This window comes from Zalophus californianus, chromosome 1 (genome assembly GCF_009762305.2).
Source record: "Zalophus californianus isolate mZalCal1 chromosome 1, mZalCal1.pri.v2, whole genome shotgun sequence".
In the NCBI taxonomy this organism is placed as follows: domain Eukaryota; kingdom Metazoa; phylum Chordata; class Mammalia; order Carnivora; family Otariidae; genus Zalophus; species Zalophus californianus.
In genome coordinates this window covers 101,555,324-101,574,914 of record NC_045595.1, presented here as the reverse complement: position 1 = coordinate 101,574,914, position 19,591 = coordinate 101,555,324, and the positions used below count along the sequence as shown (strand labels likewise).

Below are 19,591 nucleotides of genomic sequence, written 5' to 3'. Positions count from 1 at the left end.
GTTGGGCATTATTCTGCATGTGTCAATGAGGCACTGAAGGATTTAAATAGGGAAATAATGTGGTTTGAAATGTATTTTGGTTACATCATTAAGACTATGTATAGAATGGAGACAGTTTGAAAGCCTTTGTGGTATTAAAGAAGAAAAAATCATTTGAGAGGCAAGATCCACACACATAGAGCCATGGATTTGAAGTGAGTTTTTGGGGGTGCCTGGGTGGCTCAGTAGATTGAGCGTCCAACTCTTAATTTGGGTTCAGGTCATGATCTCAGGGTCGTGGGATTGAGCCCCACATCAGGCTCTGCACTCATCATGGAGTCTGCTTGAGATTCTCTCTCTCCTTCTGCCCCTCTCCCCACTTGCTCTCTCTAAATAAATAAATAAATAAAATCCAAAAAAATGTGAATTCATGGAAGATAAAGAAGTTTCAAGGAAAACTGATTTCAAGCTAAGTGCATTATAGTATCATCAATCAAAACAGGAAACGTAAAAAAAAATGCCTGGGGTAATATCAATTTTATTTTAAATCTGTTGAATTTGGTATACCATTGTCAGGCCCAGATGGAAGTGTCCAGTAAGCAACTGGATATGTGTGAATCTATAGGTGAGGACAGAATTTTCTGAGGGATAAAGAGGTTTGAGAATTTTGGTACATGGGTGGTCATTGAAAACAATTAAAAAGATGAGATTATCCAATAAGGATTTTTCCAGTATTGTATCCTAGGGAACATGGACATTTAGGGGTTATGTGGGTAAAAAAAAGTTGTGAAAGGGCTAAAGAAATGCAAAAGTATGAGAACAAGGAGGGTTGATGTCAGGGAGCAGAGAGCCATGAAGGGTCAGTAAATAAAGACTTAATTGTTCCCACTGAATTTGGAAATAGAGGTCATTGGTGAACTGTGCCAGAATCATTTCCATGGAGAATTAAGAAAGTAAGCCAGATTGCAAGCAGATGAGAAATAAATGGAAAATAAGATAGAAATGCTTTTCAGTTGAGGAGAGGAGGGAAGAATCTCCATGGTGTATAGGGAGAAATGGAAACAAGAGATGACTTTTTTGGATCAGGGGATAAGCCTACATTTTGACTAAGCAGAAGAAAGAAAAAATGAAGAATTTAAAGATACCAGGGGTGGTCATTTCAAAGGGGTAGACGCGGACAGAAGAGAAGGGAGAAAAGAGGAAGACAGATGGTGTCTGGTGCATGTTCTCAATCCACAAAGGAAATATCTATAGGCCTAGGGCCCAGAGGTTGACACAGTATATTGGCACAGGTTGGTTAATTGAGATGGAGTCAACCAAACCAGGCTGCCATATCTGAATTTCACATATTTCCAGCCTGGACTTGTTTTGTATGTAGTAAATACATCCTTGAAATTAGGAATGACTTTAATTTCTCTTCTGTCCTGCATTTGTGTGTGTTTAAGTGTGTGTTTTCATGTGACAGACCAGCTCCCTCTCTTCTGTGTTGTTTCAATCTTTATAGTATGTATGGATCATTTTCACAATCAGAAAAGTATTGAAAATATTTCCATTATTAACCTAATGAACAAGAATCAATGGACTGGAAAAGTTGAAGTTGAAGAAAAACATCTGACTAAATTCAATGGGCTGGGAATGGACAGTTTCTCTCTTGTAATATTAACTTGGAAGGCATTAAATCCACAGATAACATACACTTAAACAGGAAAAATATATACAAACATCGAAAGCAAACAAATTCGGGGCGCCTGGGTGGCTCAGTTGGTTAAACGGCTGCCTTCGGCTCAGGTCATGATCCCAGGGGTCGGGCTCCCTGCTCAGTGGGGAGCCTGCTTCTCCCTCTCTCTCTGCCACTCCCTCTGCCTGTGCTCTCTGTCAAATAAATAAATAAAATCTTAAAAAAAAAAAAGAAAAGAAAGCAAACAAATTTTACATAGTCACTGGAAGTAACCAGACATTTTTTTAAATGCTCTATTATTTTGCATTATTTATTTTTAGAGGCTATAAACAAACTCATTTTTGGTAATCTTATGTCCCCCCAAATTTAAAACTCATCACAGTATAATTATGATAGGAAGAAATATATTATGAGGACTGAACAAGAGCAGAGTAGAAAATAGATTAACAAAATTGTAATAATTGTCATATATTTATGAGTATATATAATTGAGTTGCACAAAGAAATTTGATCTTGAAAGCTAAGATCATGTAACCATGTAAACATGGTTTACAAAATAATTTTTTATTGAATCATGTAAAAAATATTCAATAGCTCTATTACTATAAACTGTTAAATTACATTTCCAACATTTTCCCTGGATATTCTTGGGCATTTAGTTTTTTCCTCATATAATTGAAGATTTTAGCCATTTATTTTAATTTAGGAGTCTTTTGTATTAAATTATGAATTTTGAATGTATTGATTTTTAAAATCTTGAGTCCTCCCATTCAAAAGCATTGCTTACTCATTTCCTATATTTTACTACAATCACTGAAATTACAACTTCAGTGCCAAATCACTGAAGAAGATTCAATCTTCCTCTTTATGAAGGCTCTATCCATTTCTTATTAAATTTATTCTTAAATTCCAAAGTTGTCTCTATTGTGCACAGCATTTCATTTTTTTTTTTAACTCTTTCCTTTTCTAGGACTGATAAAGAAAATATGGCTTGGGAGAGGCAGAAAATAAATTTATAAATGTGTCCACAAATATAATAATTTAAAATAAGTATATTGCCTAGTATTTGAGAAAGACAGAGGGTGTAATAATTGCAAAGATCCTGGGGTGGGAGTGTGACTCTGACATTTAAGGGTCAGAAAGAGTCTAGTGTAACTGGAGTGAAAGCAAGCACGTGAGAGACGAATGGGAGATGAGACCAGGGTTGCTGGATCATATGGGTCATGTGAGGTCTGTGGCTTCTACTCTGAAAAGACTGCTAGAATAATAGCAAGCAAATCAACCTCTCTTTATTGAAGTACCTCAAGAAAACCTCTCCACCCATTCTCTTCCTATTCTCTTCCACATGAAGAGGAGGGATCTGTGCATGATTCAGTTTCTTCTTGGCTTTACTACATGAACTCTGGCTTCAGGGACTCACCTAGTGCAAGAGTTCATGATTGTGCGTTAGCTGTCCACACCATGGCCACTGTGGAACACAATGGCTCACTGGCACACAGACTCCATGTAGACATGAGCATCCATTTGACTCAGGAGGAATAGACACAGAGGATTTGGTGGTAGAGGGAAGAGAGCTCTTTTCCAGTCATCGCCTTCCCAGAATCTCCTGCTTCAGAAACCAAAACCATATTTATCTTGGTCCAATTCCACAGTGTCTCTTCATTCTCACCTTCCCATATTTCAAAGAAAATAATAAAATAAAAAGTCGCAAGTTAACATGAAGTTATATCTATACCCCGATACATACATTTATTATAAGTATTTATTTGATTTTTTACAATGACTTTTGTATAACAGATGATATTGTTGAACAAACCGTACTTTATTTTAAACAACAGACAGAAAGTCTTAGCTGTACAAGAGAGCTGTAGTTGGACTCTTCACAGAACTATCTATGACTGTGGAATCATTCTTGCTTGAAACAATGAGTATGAATATAATTAAAACAACTAATATCTTTTCAGCACTTATTATTTGTTACAGATTATGCTAAATCCTTTATGCATATGATTACCTCAATCCTCCAAACAAGTCAGTGTGGGAAGCATTGTTGATATTTCCTTATTACAAGGAAGGACACATACAGGGGCACACACATGTCAAGTGGCAGAACTGATCGTCTGACCCCAAATCCAGGGGACCTAACATCTACTCACTGTTTACAAAGCCACTCAAACTTAAAGGACACAGCATTTGCACAGACGTAAAGCTGTATTACAAAATCCTCAGTTCCAGTTAACCTGTTGAGATGGCGAAGCAGAGCAGTTCAAGGCTTGTTTCGGTGAGCATCACACAGCTGTCAACAGAGAGCCATGTGCAGGAACAGATGTCTGCTCTAATCTCTGCCAGGATACTGCAGGCCAAGAATTACATTTTTAGCTCAAGGGCATTCTCTTTCTCGGAGATGTAGTTCTTAATTGAGGGCATTAACTGAGCCTCTGCCTTTCAGTCTGTCTCCCGAGCCTCAAGGGGTATTACTTAAAAAAAAAAAAAAAAAGAGTGATAAAGAGCAAGAGAGTAAATGGGCTGTACTCAGCTTCTCAAATGTGAAAAAACATGATTGGCATAATATACTATCATCATTATCAGCAGCATTATTATAATCATCATTATAAGTATTTGTAGACAAACTCTTTCCATGGTCAAAGTGTCGGGCATGATCTCTTGGCTAAAAAGTGAACCTCCCTGGTCTTTCCTTCTCAAGTTAAACTGCTTGGGGCTGGGTAGGAGCCAGGAAGTCTGGAGTCTTCTGTACAATGTACTGGCCAGGTTCCCTTTGCAAACTGTTCATGAGGTGGTCTTTTAAAATGTTCTGGAGAGCTGTAATGACTAGAAAGTGATACATTAAATGAAAATCGTTTGTCCCCCTCTGAAAATTCTGTTGTGTTTAGCTCTAACACATTAAGATGCAAAGTTACTTCTATATAGTTCAAATACTTCAAAACAACCAGCCCACGCTTCCTTCTTTCTAAATCTTTATTTTTCTGGACTGAATATTTCCAGTTTTAGCTGTTTTTCAAATGAAGCTATCTCCAGGTGCACTCTCACTCTGCTGACTCTTTAAGACACTTTCAGTTCTGCAACTCTATTTGAGATGAGTCCCCAGGAACTAAATGATACTTCAGGCACGTTCTTCACATTGCAGAGGACAGTAAAACTCTCTGTGGCCTTCCTTGTGTGCACACTGGGCATCTGCTAATGTAGATTATATCCGCATCCACCCACTTGAGATTACTGAATCATACTGAGCATAGAGTCTACTAAAGCATTTAGATTTTTGTTTATTTTGCATGAATGCTGGTGGCTTACTAATTAAGGTTTTGTTTGTTTTTAAATGGATGTCACATGATATATAGTAAAAAGGGCACTGGACTTGAAGTCAGAGTATTTGGATTGAATCTCTGCAACAACATTCGTGAACTCATTCAACGACATACAGCAAACTCATAAATTTACTTTTTTACCTCTCGATTTGTTTCCTCATATTTAAATTGAGCTTGATAAAGATTGAAGATAAAGTATACAAAAGAAGTTTGTAAAGACCTGTGTGGGGGCACCTGGGTGGCTCAGTTGGCTAAGCATCTGCCTTCGGCTCAGGTTATGATCCTGGAGTCCGAGGATCAAGTCCTGCGAGGAGGTTGAGGTCAGGCTCCCTGATCAGCGGGGAGCCTGCTTCTCTCTCTCCCTTTGCCACTCCCACTGCTGTGCTCTCTCTCTCAAATAAATAAAATCTTTAAAAAAAAAAAAAAGACCTGTGTGATCATTGTTTCGCTTTTTTAAAACTTAAAATGAGAGCCTTTTCATTCATTCCTTTTAATTCCTTCATGTGATTTTTGCCCAACTGTTTCATTGCTAAAAGACTTTTGACAAGAGACAGGGTTAGCGATTATATTAAAGATATACAAAACAAAATAGTTGGACTATATTGAGAACTAACTGGTGTTTTGCTCATAAATAAGTAAAACTGCCTCTTTGCAAACTATAATGATATCATTTATTTCAACCTCAGTTGGGGGAGAGAACAATTATCCTGATTTGGGGGTAAGATGAGTGGCTGACTTTTTAAAACAAAACTGCTTCAAGGTCAGTTAATGCTTCTTAAGCAAAGATGGGGAGAAGAAAAAAAGGGTGATGCTCTTAGCTTATTACAGTTGCTTCAAATCATGATAATTAGACTTCCTTAAGGTCTCAGCGCACTGCAGTTGTCTTCAAAGAGCTGCAGTTCTTCTTACCAGTGCATTTTATTTATCATAGCAAAACCAAGTTGTTTTGAGAACAACTCCCAGGTAGGCACATGTTGGAGGTGCTAATCGCCTATGACACGATGGCTAGTACTATGGCTTGGCACAGGCCAAAATGAAGCCAAGATAGAGGAGTGTGCTTTTCCAATGTTCATGGAAGGCTATGATTGTGTCAAGGACACTGCCGAAACCGTCCCCTGCTTTGCCATAGCCCATCAGCAGAGTAATGAATTGCGATGTGTAGGCTAAAGTGCCCATAGTAGTAAATTCTTTTTTCTAACTGGACAAGTTGTAGTTTCAGGAGCTTTGAAAAGTCAAACTTGAATGCTCTTCTGATGATGGATTATTAAGTAAGAAAGGACTAGTTTCAAGAACATAATGTGGGAGGGGATTATATCGTAATCTGAGAGGTATCAACGATAACAAAGATGACAAAACTCTTGCTTAAAGATTAGCAGATCTACTCTTAGACCTTAGAAAAGCTTTGGGCTTATTTCTACTAGGTAGTTGAAAAAGAAAAATCATATCCCTTCATTATCACCTAACATTTTCACATTCCTTATTCCCCATTTCTCCACCCTCTCACAGCTCCCTCGGTAAGGCTAACAAGCAAACTGAAATCCAGGAATGGGATGGCTGCCACTGAGCGTAGTTTGTGTCTGTACAGCAGAGGAAACAAGTCTATTCATGAAGACTAATAAAGAGAATTTCACTGGGGCACCTGAGTGGCTCAGTCGGTGAAGCCTCTGGCTTCAGCTCAGGTCATGATCTCGGGGATCCTGGGATTGAACTCAGGTCTGGGGCTCTATGCTCAGCAGGGAGTCTGCTTCTCCCTCTCCTTCTGCCCCTCCCCCTGCTCATGTGCAAATGTGCTCTCTCTCTCAAATAAACAAATCTAAAAAAAAGAATTTGAAGCATAATTATTTTATTAGTAAAAATTCAGTTTATGTATGAATTTGGAAATACTTTTTTTCAAAAATATTATAAGGAAATTTAGGTACAGAAGTTTTGTTGGAATGTTCTATTTCACACGTTAACATAGGAAGGAGAGTTAGAGATCCAAGATAATTTCTCTATAACTGGACAGTATTATATTACCTGCTTTGGCTTTTTTTTTATTTTTTAATTTTTTATTGTTATGTTAATCACCATATATTACATAATTTGTTTTGGTGTAGTGTTCCATGATTCATTGTTTGTTCATAACACCCAGTGCTCCATGCAGAATGTGCCCTCTTTAATACCCATCACCAGGCTAACCCATCCCCCTACCCTCCTCCCCTCTAGAAACCTCAGTTTGTTTTTCAGAGTCCATCATCTCTCCTGGTTCGTCTCCCCCTCTGACTTACTCCCCTTCATTCTTCCTCTCCTGCTATCTTCTTCTTTTTCTTTTTTCTTAAAATATGTTGCGTTATTTGTTTCAGAAGTACAGATCTGTGATTCAACAGTCTTACACAATTCACAGTGCTCACCGTAGCACATATCTTCCCCAATATCTATCACCCAGCCACCCCTGCTTTGGCTTTTTTAAATGAAGCTGGTCACCTACCATACTCTGCATCTTTATACTTACTGGAAAAGCACCCGTACTTTCATAAGATGACACCTTTTCTATCACAGATGATTGATTCAGGGACCGTTTTCTGTCCTGTAAACTCAAAAGCAGAGAAAGCCAGTCCTTAATATAAAAAAACAAAACGAACAATAAAAAATATAACAGAGAGAGGCAAGAGATGGAGAGAGTGTTTACTTGTTTCCCCCAAAATATCACAGCTAGACCTTGTTCTTAGTTTCTGTACTCCACACCCTAAAAATTCAGTCAAAATCTTTATGGGTAGAGAGCCCAAACACTGGTATTTTTACAGATCTTGCCAGGTTAGTCTATGGGGCAGCCAGCTTTGAGAACCACGGTTCTAGACAGTTTGGCTGAGACCAAAATGCATCTACAGTGTGGGGCTTGAAAGATACCCCTGTATCTGTTCAATAAATAATTCTTAGTTAATATATTTTGCCAGAATTTTAAAATACATCATTGGTGTCATATTTCATTAAAATATATTCTAATGCTGTGTTACATTTTAATCAGTTGGCTCCAAGAGAAATTTATAGCACATTTCTGAACTGTCATTCCTTTGACCAGAGGTTTAAAAAAAAAAAAAAGTAAAGGCCTACAGTTTCAGTGTTAAAAACAAAATATATGTAATTGTACTGGTTTAGTAGGAGTCTCACCTTCATACTTTTCAACACCAAGCATAAGAAACTGCAGTATTTCCTAGATTCCTTCATGCAGAGATAAATGCCTACAGTTACTTCCTAAGTGTTAACAGCTTTTGCAGATGTTCATGAAAACGATGTTTCCACCATCTCTACCTGCCTTTTAAGTAGGAAACACGTAAGTTTCTCTGTAGAAAAGTGGGCCAGAAATTAATATCTTTACCTTTTTTACACGAAAAGTAAAATCTTCAAAGTGTTGATTTTGTCAGATTTTCTTAAAAACTTCTTTTGGCCCCTTATTTTCCCCCTTTCAAACCTTGGGCCAAATTTTTATTGCTTTTCTCATTCTTCGATGAACTTTTCACATATTTCTTCTGGTATCTGCTCTAGATTCTTAATATGCACTTCATGCACTGGAAGATTCAATCTGATTTGGACATAATTTCTTTTTAATTTAATTTCTATAAACCCCTTCTCTTAACTTGGTACCTAATTCTCTATATCCAAATTAAGAAGGAACAGCGGTTGCAAGTACCTTAAATACCTGTATTCCTTTTTTTTTGTTTTTTTTCCCCCAAACTATAATAATGTAATTTTGTTATAATTTTAAAAAATCTATTATCAAGACAGTAAATGAAATTTAAAGCAGGAAAGAAACATTTTTTAACTGATACAATTCAGATTCTGTTCTTTTTAGCTTGAATAATTTACAATTTGAGTTAATATAACTTGGTTGCTGATTTCATAAACTCTTCCCCAGACAAGAAACTCAGACATTTTAGCTAAGGGTGATCTCCTTACTTGGATTCATTCCTTTGTTCTGCAAATAATTTAGTGCTAGTTATGTGTCAGGCATTACACTTGGCTTTGCTCAAACTTCTTCCAAATTATTGAAAGAATTGGCACAGACTTTCTGCAGCCCAATTGCATTTTCTTTCCACTAAAACTTCTGCACTTGTTTTTATATTCTGGTACATCTGACAGGTACACTCTGTACGAATTAAACTGAAAGTCACGAGGTCTATTGGATCTACTTTTAGGAAGCTACAGTGTTCCTCCTTCTGTGGTGGTGTTCAACCTACTTCTCATGCATTAGGAAATCTTAATTCTTTGGCCTAATATGCATGTATTATCTCCCCTCCACTGTAAAATTATAGACTACTCCTTCCATAGTCTTTCTTATACAATCCAATGAGCACATCAATGGACTAACTTAATGAGATTTGCTTTCTTCAAATTGTAGATTTTCATTTTTATTGAAACATAGGCCGTGTAGCCACTTTACGACTATATACTGCTGGACAAACATTGCTTCTCAGTTCCCTGTACTTTGCCTGCCCTTCTCTACCAGAAAGTGTAGTAAAATTGAGGTTATTGTTGAAAAATGAAAGATAACAGTAATCTCAATTCTTTTATTTTTTTATTTTATAGGTCAAGGATTTCTTTGTTTTTCTTTTTATTTGTAGATATGGTATGTTTACCTAATCCCCGAAACTTGGTAGGGAGGTGGAAAAGTATGAATATGGAAGAGATATTCCTCACAAGTAGGAACTGATAATGAGAATGAATAGCATCCCACAGTACAGAGGTATAGTGGGAGCACGTAGTGGCTAGTTGAGAAGCAGGCAATAATGATTGCATTATTAGGGTCACGGGGCAACTTTCTATCACCTGTACCTAACCCAGAGTCTCTTTTGCCCAGGCCTTACTAGATGTAAGACAGAGATCACATGCTTCTGAATCAGTTTTGTTATTCCTCTTTTTTTTTATACATTCAAAAAATGTTTTGTTTTTTTGATTTTTTTAAAGATTTTATTTATTTATTTGAGAGAGAGAGAATGAGAGATAGAGAGCACGAGAAGGAAGAGGGTCAGAGGGAGAAGCAAACTCCCTGCTGAGCAGGGAGCCCGATGTGGGACTCAATCCTGGGACTCCAGGATTATGATCTGAGCCGAAGGCAGTCGCTTAACCAACTGAGCCACCCAGGCGCCCTTGTTTTTTAATTTAAGTTTGGTACTTTCAAATGGAGGCATTTTTCCACTATTTGTTCCTTACCTTGATTCCCAAGGAAACCATACCCATGGCTCAGGAGAGATACTTTTAAAATATCTGTTGAATGAAATGATAACAGAATAACAATTTGATGTGTGCTTCTTTTATTTCATTAGAGTTCTAAAGGCTGAATTTATTAAGCTTTCCAAATTAGGTACAAATATGGGCTTGTATTCTTCACTGTATAAATTCAACTTCAAATCTTTGGCAACTTTTTTAGTTTTCTGGTTCTAGATTCTTCCGTCTTGCAAAACACCCTGCAGACTCAGTTGAAATTATGGCCTATTTTATAATTGTATCATGTGCATTGCTATGTGTAATAATGATAAGATTTCAGGATACATCTGGTTGAAATATACATCAAATTTAAAACATCACATAGTCACACCTATAGACCATAACTACAAAAGAAATCCACAGGATATAATACCATTGTGAGAATTTCAATGCTGATAATTTGTTCTATGTTAAGTAGGAATCACAGACCTAAATATAAACGGCAAATACCATAAAACTCCTAGAATAAAACATAGGAAGAAACCTAGATGACCTTGGGTATGGTGATGTCTTTTTAGATACAAGATCAAAACATGATCCATGAAGAAATCATTGATAAGCCAGGCTTCATTAAATTAAAAACTTCTGCTCTGTGAAAGGCATTGTCAAGAGAATGAGAAGACAAGTCATATATGAAGAGAAAATACTTGAAAAAGACATATATACAGAGAACTCTTAAAACTCAACAATAAGAAAATAAAACAAATTAAAAAATGGGCCAAAGACCTTAACAGACACCTCACCAAAAAAAAGATAGACAGATGGTAAATAGCACATGAAAAGATGTTCCATATCACATGCCATCGGAGAAATGCAAATTAAAACAATAAGATACAACTACACACTAGAATGGCCAAAACCCAGGACACAAACAACAAGTATTTGGCAAAGATGTAGAGCAACAGAAACTGTCCTACATTGCTAATGGGAATGGAAGATAGTACAGACACTTTGGAAGACAGTTTGTTGGTTTCTTACAAAACTAAACATAGTCTTAAGACTCAGCAAGTGGGCTCCTTGGTACTGACACAAATGAGTTGAAAAATTATGTCCTTACAACAACCTGCACCTGGATGTTTATAGCAGCTTTATTCATAATTGCCAAAACTTGGAAGCAACCAAGATGTCCTTCTGTAGGTAAACAAACTGTGATACTTCCAGACAATGAAATTATTCAATGATAAAAAGAAATGGGTTGTCAAGCCATAAAAAGACATGGAGGAATCCTAAATGCCTATTAGTAAGTGAAAGAAGCCAATCTGAAAAAGCTACATACTGCATGATTTTAACTATGTAACATTCTGGAAAAGGCAAAACTATGGGGACAGTAAAAACATGAGTAGTTGCCTGGGACAGGGTGGGGGGCAGAGGGAGATATGAATAAGCAGAGTACAGAGGATTTTTAGAGCAGTAAAAATATTCTATATGATAATGATGTACATATGTCAATATACATTTGTCCAAACTCAATAGAATGTACAAGAGTGACCCTAAAGTAAACCATGGATTTGGGTTATTATAATGTGTCAATGTAGGTTCATCCTTGGGAAAAAATGTACCATTCTGGTGAGTGATGTTGACAGTGGGAAGCCTATGCCATGTATGGGCTCAGAGGAAATATGGGAAATCTCTGTACTTCCCTCTCAATTTTGTTACAAACCTAAAAACTGCTCTGTAAAAAAAAAAAAAAAAAAAAAAGGCTTGGGGTGCCTGAGTGGCTCAGTCGTTAAGCATCTGCCTTCAGCTCAGGTCATGATCCCAGGGTCCTGGGATCGAGCCCCGCATCGGGCTCCCTGGTCTACGGGAGGCCTGCTTCTCCCTCTCCCACTCCCCCTGCTAGTGTTCCCTCTCTCGCTGTGTCTCTCTCTGCCAAACAAATAAATGAAATCTTTAAAAAATAAGAAAATTAAAAAGTCTCATTTTTCAAAAAAGGTATGCAGCTTACCCTAAGAATTCACATTTCTGAATATATTTATAAAATGTCAGTAGCTCTGATTCAGCCAAAAAATTTTGAATCAGTAAATAATTCACTTTGCATACAAATACAATACAAAAAGATGCTCTGTTAATAACTTAATGAATTGTCTATCTACATTTAAGGACAATGGCCAATTCTTAGGTGTTTAGTCACAACATAAACACTCATTTCAGGGCGCCTGGGTGGCTCAGTTGGTTAAGCGACTGCCTTCGGCTCAGGTCATGATCCTGGAGTCCCGGGATCGAGTCCCGCATCGGGCTCCCTGCTTGGCGGGGAGTCTGCTTCTCCCTCTGACCCCCTTCCCCCTCGTGCTTTCTGTCTCTCATTCTCTCTCTCTGAAATAAATAAATAAAATCTTAAAAAAAAAAAAAAAAAAAAAACACTCATTTCATTGAGTCTAAAACCTTGATGTCATAATGTGCAGATTGTGGCATTTGGGACTGCCATATGTAAAAATTGAATTTGAAATACCCTTCTCATCCACATATAGTTAAATATTTATCTGATTTCAAGAAATATATCCTTTTCTCCTTTTTGCTTTTGGGAGTGCTGGCGTCTAAAATTTCCTACTTCCTTACATTTTTATTGAAGTGCCTTGGGCATTTTGGGATTTTGCAAACATGCATAAATATATGATGATCACATGGCCCAGCTGATAGTATCTAAGATATATACTTTCATTAAAAAATATTTTTATACATTTCATGACACACATATATATAAGAATCAGTCCGAAGTATACCTAACATTTAAAAAAACTGTGAGATAAAAAAGTAAGTTTTAAATATACCTATGTGAATGGACAGAAAAGTTATTTAATATGTTCTATGAAAGGAAAAATAAGAAAATGTAATATAATTAATTTCAAGAACAGAATACACCTTTTTAAAAAAGATTATTCCAATGTCCCTTTCTACATCAATGTAAATATGATAACATTTAGAACAAAGTTCGTGACAACATTCCCAAGATTCAAGATAGATTTTGGTTCAGATCTCAATCCCATTACCCATTGGGCCAGTTACTTTATCGTCTCTAAGCCACAGTTTTCTTATTCCTTCCATCTTTCCACCACTGCCACCTCCCAGATAGCCCATATTTATAACAGTGTGTTGTTCTTCTATTTTTTCCTCCATGCTCATAAATCATATATGAGCATATCTAGTGTATGCATATATGTATGTGTGGTGTATAAACTTACATCCATATATATGCAGTATACAAGACATCTTTTCAGTAAAGAATCACCCCATTTTTTTAGTATAATTTTACTTCAGAGAGATACATTCTCTTTTTCTTCTTGATCCATCATATCTATTTGTGCCTCCTTGAGATAGTATTGAAATCATTTTGATTAGGGTTCTATGTGTTCCCCAAACACTCAGACACTCTTTTCCATTCTTTACTGCTATATTCTTGGAGATGCAACTCACTTTCCACTTCATGTATCAAAGGCAATTTGATCCAGATGGTATAAATGAGTTTAAGCTTTCAAAATCATATAAACTACATCCATGGGCACAAAATAACATGAAAATGTATCTTTGAAACTACTGTCAATGGTATTTTCAACATCATAGAATATATGAAGACTCAGAAAACTAGTGAATGGCAAACTCTTCCAGTTCTGGAAATCCAATTTTCCAGAGAAAAAAGGCAATATTGATTTGTAGATACACACACACACACACACACACACACACACACAAACGTGTGCATGCATATTCTATTTTAATTTTCTATGGCTGCTTTAACAAATTACCAAAAACTAGATCACGTTAAATAACAGAATTTTATTCTGTCACAGTTCTGGGGGCTAGAAATCTGAAGAAAAGGTGTTATCAAGGTTGATTCATTCTTGCGGACTCAGGAAGAATCACTTCTATGCCCCTGTCCTAGCTTCAGGTGGTTGCTAGTAATCCTTGGTGCTCCTTGGCTTTATACATACATCACTCCAATCTCTGCCTGCATTGTCACATGGTACTTCCCTTTGTCTGACTCTGTGTTCCAATTTCTCTCTTCTTGTAAGACACTAGTCATTGGATTAAGATCACCCCAATTTAATATGGTTTCATCTTAATTTAATTACATCTGTAAAGGCCCTATGTCCAAATAAGACCAATCACATGCAGAGGTACCAAGGGTGAGGGTAGTAACTGATCTTTTAGGGCACACAATTCAACCCACAATATACTGCAATGTCAATTTCAAGGAAATTTATAGTACTGTTTTTTAATAATAGTATGCAAGCACTTAGCAAATGGGGTGGAGAACATTAACAATTTTGTGTTCTTAAATATCAAAACTCATAAATTGGACACATTTCTCTTTCCTGCTTGTTACTATAAAAGATCATGAGAACACCCTGATGAACATTGTTTTAACATACATGTAGCAGAAATATTCATTTTCATTGCTTTGAGCAAGAAAAAAAAGTGATTACATAACAGAACAATCTAAGTGGGTTTTTAGCTGATTGAACAATTATAGAATTCAGTAATCATTACTGAATTTCTGTCATCCTGAGATTAGCTTCTAGTAATGACTTATCAGATTCTTTATTTATCCCAGCATTTGTATCAATGACATGAATGTAGACATAAAAAGAGCAAACATAAAAAAGTCAAATTTTAATGACAAAATCTAAGAAAAAAGCTAACATGATAGGTTAACAGAATACAAATTCAAATTAACCTTAATAGGCTACATCTAATTTTAGTCATAAGGCTGAGGAGCTAAACGGGTTTAATGAAGAAGAAATTACATGGGCAAAATATGAGTTTCTGTTTCTAAAATAAAAAGTCAGTTGCCTATATAGACACTGGATCTATAGCTTTAAAGAGCTGGTTTGATGATATTACCTATAAATGGTTAACCAGATTGTGTTCTTAAATTGCCATTAAATAAGTTTCTGGGCAATGGGGCATCTGGTGGCTCTGTCAGTTAAGCGTCTGCCTTAGGCTCAGGTCATGATCTCCAAGTCCTGGGATTGAGCCCCACGGAGGGGCTCCCTGCTCTCTCTGCTTCTCCCTCTGCCCCTCCACTCCCCTACCCCCAACCCCCTTGCTTCTGTGCTTGCTCTGTCTCTCAAGTAAATAAATAAAATCTTTTTTTAAAAAAAAAAAGAGTTTCTGGGTGAGACCTCCCTAAATTAGCCCTAAGTGAGCAGGTAGGATTCCAAAGAGAGCAAAAAACTTCCATTACATGTGGTCTGGAGAGAAACAATGTCAGCACAAGGATTTCTGCTTTTACTGACTTTTCCTGGTTAATGTGCCAGAGAAGTTAATTTGAAACACAACATTTATGTCAAGTCAATCCATAAGGAGAAACCTGACAATGAGAAACTTTACCCTGAAGCATATTGTTGCTGGCATCCTGTTCATATCTAATGCTGCACACAAGTAGAAATATTTCCCATTGTTCAAATACTCTCCTTACACTGATTAGTTGGAAGGAAAGTTTGTTCTCTGGGTCAATGTTATAATATATGAAGACTGTGGGAGCCATGGAATACTTTGACTCCAAAAATTTTGACAGCAGCAAGGATTATCATTGAAAACTGGGCAATTCACCTTATATTGTTTGCTGGCAAAACCATTAAGCCATTACTCTAGTTGCTGGGAAGAGCCTCTCTTCCATGCTCATCTCTCTCCACCCCCAACTTCAGCCTCCTCTCATTTCTTGTTATCTTTGTTTGCTCTTTTGTTAAAATTCTTTGGGTTCCATTTCCCTTATCCCTTATATACAGACCTTACTAGTCTAAAGAACTGAGGTCATCTACCAAATACTAATAAATAAAAGGTCATCTACCAAATACTAATAAGTAAAATTTCTCTAGTATACAATGAAAAGACAGACTCCAGGGTAACTAAACTTAATCACCACAAATATACTAGAAATGGTTAATACGCTGATAAAGCTAATGTAACTGGGCCTCATTAATAGAGCTCTATTGATATTTCATTGTGTTATATAAGTATCAGACCAACTATTAGAAAACAATAACTCTAAGGAAAGTAATCTCAATCTAAGGAATCTGCAATCATGACAAATAGAAATAGCAAAAGGTGTTCAATCTTACAAAGAAAATATTTTAGGAAAAGTGGATAGCAACTTATAAAACTTAAAAAGCTATTGAATTAAAGTTAGAAATATATTCTCTTTTGGAACAAACAATAGAATCAAGAAAAAAAGAATGTTTTCTGGATATAGACTGTAATAAAAAGAGCTTTCTAACAGTTTGGTTTATTTAGCAATGAACTGCTTAAAAATGTTATGAGTTTGTGAGAGTTAAAGTTTCAATAATGATAAGTTAGCTTGTACTGGGATAACTCTCCCATTGATAAGAATAAACCTGAAAAAAAAAACAACAACCCACAACTATTTGAAGACATTGGAGAGCTGTCAAAACCTGACCAAAACTATAGGAGATTTGACCAGTAAAAGCAGGGAATTAAAATAACTGAGTGAGATGCATGTTTATACAGCCTTTTCCCTGGGGACATTCTCCAGTCCTCAGGTGCAGGGCAGCTAGCACTCAAGTAGAATCCTTTAGTTTTATTGACTTGTGATGTCATGAAGAGATTTCCGGCAGCACACTGAGGGTAATATCAGAGAGTAGGTGACAAAGAAGGAAGAACTTTAATACCTGCCTATAAAAAGCCCTAAAATCCTTGACTGACCATTGAACCATATATGTGCTAGAGATCCTCTGTGATGCCAGCAGACAGTAACAGCTGAAAGGACTGGACAGAGATTTCAGTTGCTGTACACCACAAGGAAATAGAATTTGGAATATGAGGACTGCCAAAGATAGAGGGGCTTGGTAAAACCTTCAGGCATTTGACAGACTAGTCTTAACAAAGTATGAACCAAAGGCTCCAGAAGTTAAAGATGATTTGCCTTCAATTACATGTCAGAGAATAATTGAGCCTTTTCAGAGGAAGAAGACAGAAATCAGAAACTCTACAATATATTATCCTTAACATCCTATACACAATGAAAAATTAATATATATCCTAAGAAACAGAAAATTGTGGGTGTCTGTGCTCTGTCAAAAAAAAAAAAAAAGCAACCTATAGAAATAGATCCCAAGGTGAATCACCTAGTGGCATAGGGGAGTAAACCAGTATTATAAATATGTTTAATAATTTTTTAAAAATGATGGTCAAAATGAACAGGTGTGCAATCTCAGCAGGTACACAGAAACTGTGAAAAAGAACCAAACAGAAATACTAGAACTGAAAGTGTAATATTGGTAAAGGGCTTAACAGCAGATTGAAATAAGGCCAGTATATTATTAAGAGCAATCCACAGGAATTATTCAACTTAAAGAGAAAAAAATTAGAAAAAGTAAACAAAGTCTTTGTGACCTATGAGGCAATATTAACTAGTCTAACAAACATTTAATTGGATTCACAGAAGGAAGGGGAAGAGCAAGAATGGGCTAAGGAAGTAATTTAAAAATAATGGTTGAAAGTTTACCATGATCAACCTACCTATCTATGACACTCAGAGGACTCTAAGTAGGATAAATACAAAGAAAACTACATATCATAAACTAACTGCAGAAAACCAAAGCTAAAAAATTTCATCTCAAAACCAATATGAATCCCATCATATAAAAATGGAAGTTAAAACTGCAAAGAAAGAAAAAAATGTTTGCCCAAAATTCTATATCCAGTGAAGATACCATTAAAATGCATCTAAAATAAAAATATTTTAGATTTAAAAAGCTGAGAGAATTTCTCTGTAGCTGTTCTGAACTACAAGAAATACTAAAGGAAATTCTCCAGCCTGAGGTAAGTCTCTATCTATAAGAAAAAAATGAAGAACAAAAAATATGTGGGTAAATATAAAAGTTATCTTTTTTTCTTCTCTTAATATCTGTACAAGACAACTAACTGCTTTATCAAAACAACATTTTACTATGTGGTTTATAATTTGTGTGCATGTAAAGCATGAGAGCAATGGCACATAGTACTGAGGAACCAAAAAGTCCTGTCACAAATTTTTTAATTTTATATGAAGTACAATATTAACTCTAAGCAGATTGCGGTAATATAAGAACACCCAGTAAAAAGAAAATACAAAAGAGATGTAGCTAAGAAGCAGAGCAACTAAATAGGATTAGTACAAAAAAAAAATAATGAATTTGTCATCCCTTGAAGTATTCAAGTAGAAATGTCATCACATCAGGAATCTCTGAAAGACATGGGTCTGAATCATTTTTATTCTCCTCAAAACTTCTGATTTGAGCATAAAGCACACTTTCAATTTCTCTTCCCGTCCCCCTCAAAGCAGTGTTTCACAAGACATGTTTTGCTTTTGAACTTTTTGCCATCTTTCATGTGGCCATTGTGGATGTTTGCATTCATAAGCTCAATTTCTTGATCACTCTCATGAATTCAGAACAAAGCTAATAAATAGTATATTTTGCTGCAGTTTTTGCCAAGTTTGTTTTATGCTTTCCATATAACTTTCTTTCTGTATTTATATAATGTCTTGCGCAATTATTACTGAGAAATACAATATGAATTTTTTAAATCTATTCTCACTTGCATACTAACAAGTACCATACATACAAAGAAAAAATGGAAAATTCCAGAACTCCACTCCCATATGCCCTCCCCCATCCAAACTTCTCCCATAGTGGAACACTGCCAAGTACTCTTCAGAGCTTAATCTAATTTACTTCTGCCCAGCTCTGATTTTTTTTATAACATCAGGGACCTTTTTAGACTCCCCTAGCTCCAGTCAGTAGCTTGTGCTTCTCCCCATGGACCACCCCAGAGATGAACCCCAGGAGTCTGAAAAAAAGCATTTGTGCTCAACAGTGGTAATTAACAAATGGCAGTTTTCTCCCAGGGTCAAAAAACTAGGCAACCCTGCTCCCCTTCCCTTTTTCCTGGACTCCCTCCCTCCAACATCAAATTGGCCTCCTCCAATCCTGTGGAAAAGAAAACAGAATGCCTGGGCCTGCGCCTGAGTGTTTCCAGCTAGCATTGCACTGCCAAGGCCAATTCTCCAAGCCAGGGTCTGGGGGGTGGGAGCAGATGCAGATTAACCGGGCTCTTGCGAAAGAGTGGTTTCTTTTCCTTTCCACGCACAGTAATCTCTGTCTGCAAAACTCCTCACAGGCTGTGGAACCTGCCTCCCTGATTAGAGGCACCCGCCGACAGGCCCTTACCTTTCTCTTCACCTCACACTAGAGCTGTGACAACTTTTCTCTCCGTGTCCCCCTCCCCCTCCTCTCTCGTTCGGACGCCCACGCCAGCGGCGCCCCGCACCTCCCCGGACAACCGAGCCGCGGCGGCCCAGCGCCAAGCGCGGGGGGCGGGGTCCGAGGCCCGCACGGCCGCTCGCCCTGGGGGCGGGTCCGGGCGAGTCGGG

General features: G+C 36.9%; 1 long non-coding RNA gene across 3 annotated transcripts; it reads right to left on the bottom strand.

The window, feature by feature from the left end:
- Positions 1-3,467: 3,467 nt before the first annotated feature.
- Positions 3,468-19,520, bottom strand: LOC113918657. Of its 3 annotated transcripts, XR_003518635.1 has the most exons (4): positions 19,389-19,506; positions 10,168-10,221; positions 7,472-7,546; positions 3,468-4,134 (listed from the first exon to the last, which is right to left on the bottom strand). It is a non-coding gene; the product is annotated as an uncharacterized LOC113918657 (long non-coding RNA). The 3 variants fall into 3 exon arrangements; XR_003518634.1 differs by lacking the exon at positions 10,168-10,221 and having other exon boundaries at positions 19,389-19,520; XR_003518636.1 differs by lacking the exon at positions 10,168-10,221 and having other exon boundaries at positions 7,472-7,553; positions 19,389-19,495.
- Positions 19,521-19,591: the final 71 nt, after the last annotated feature.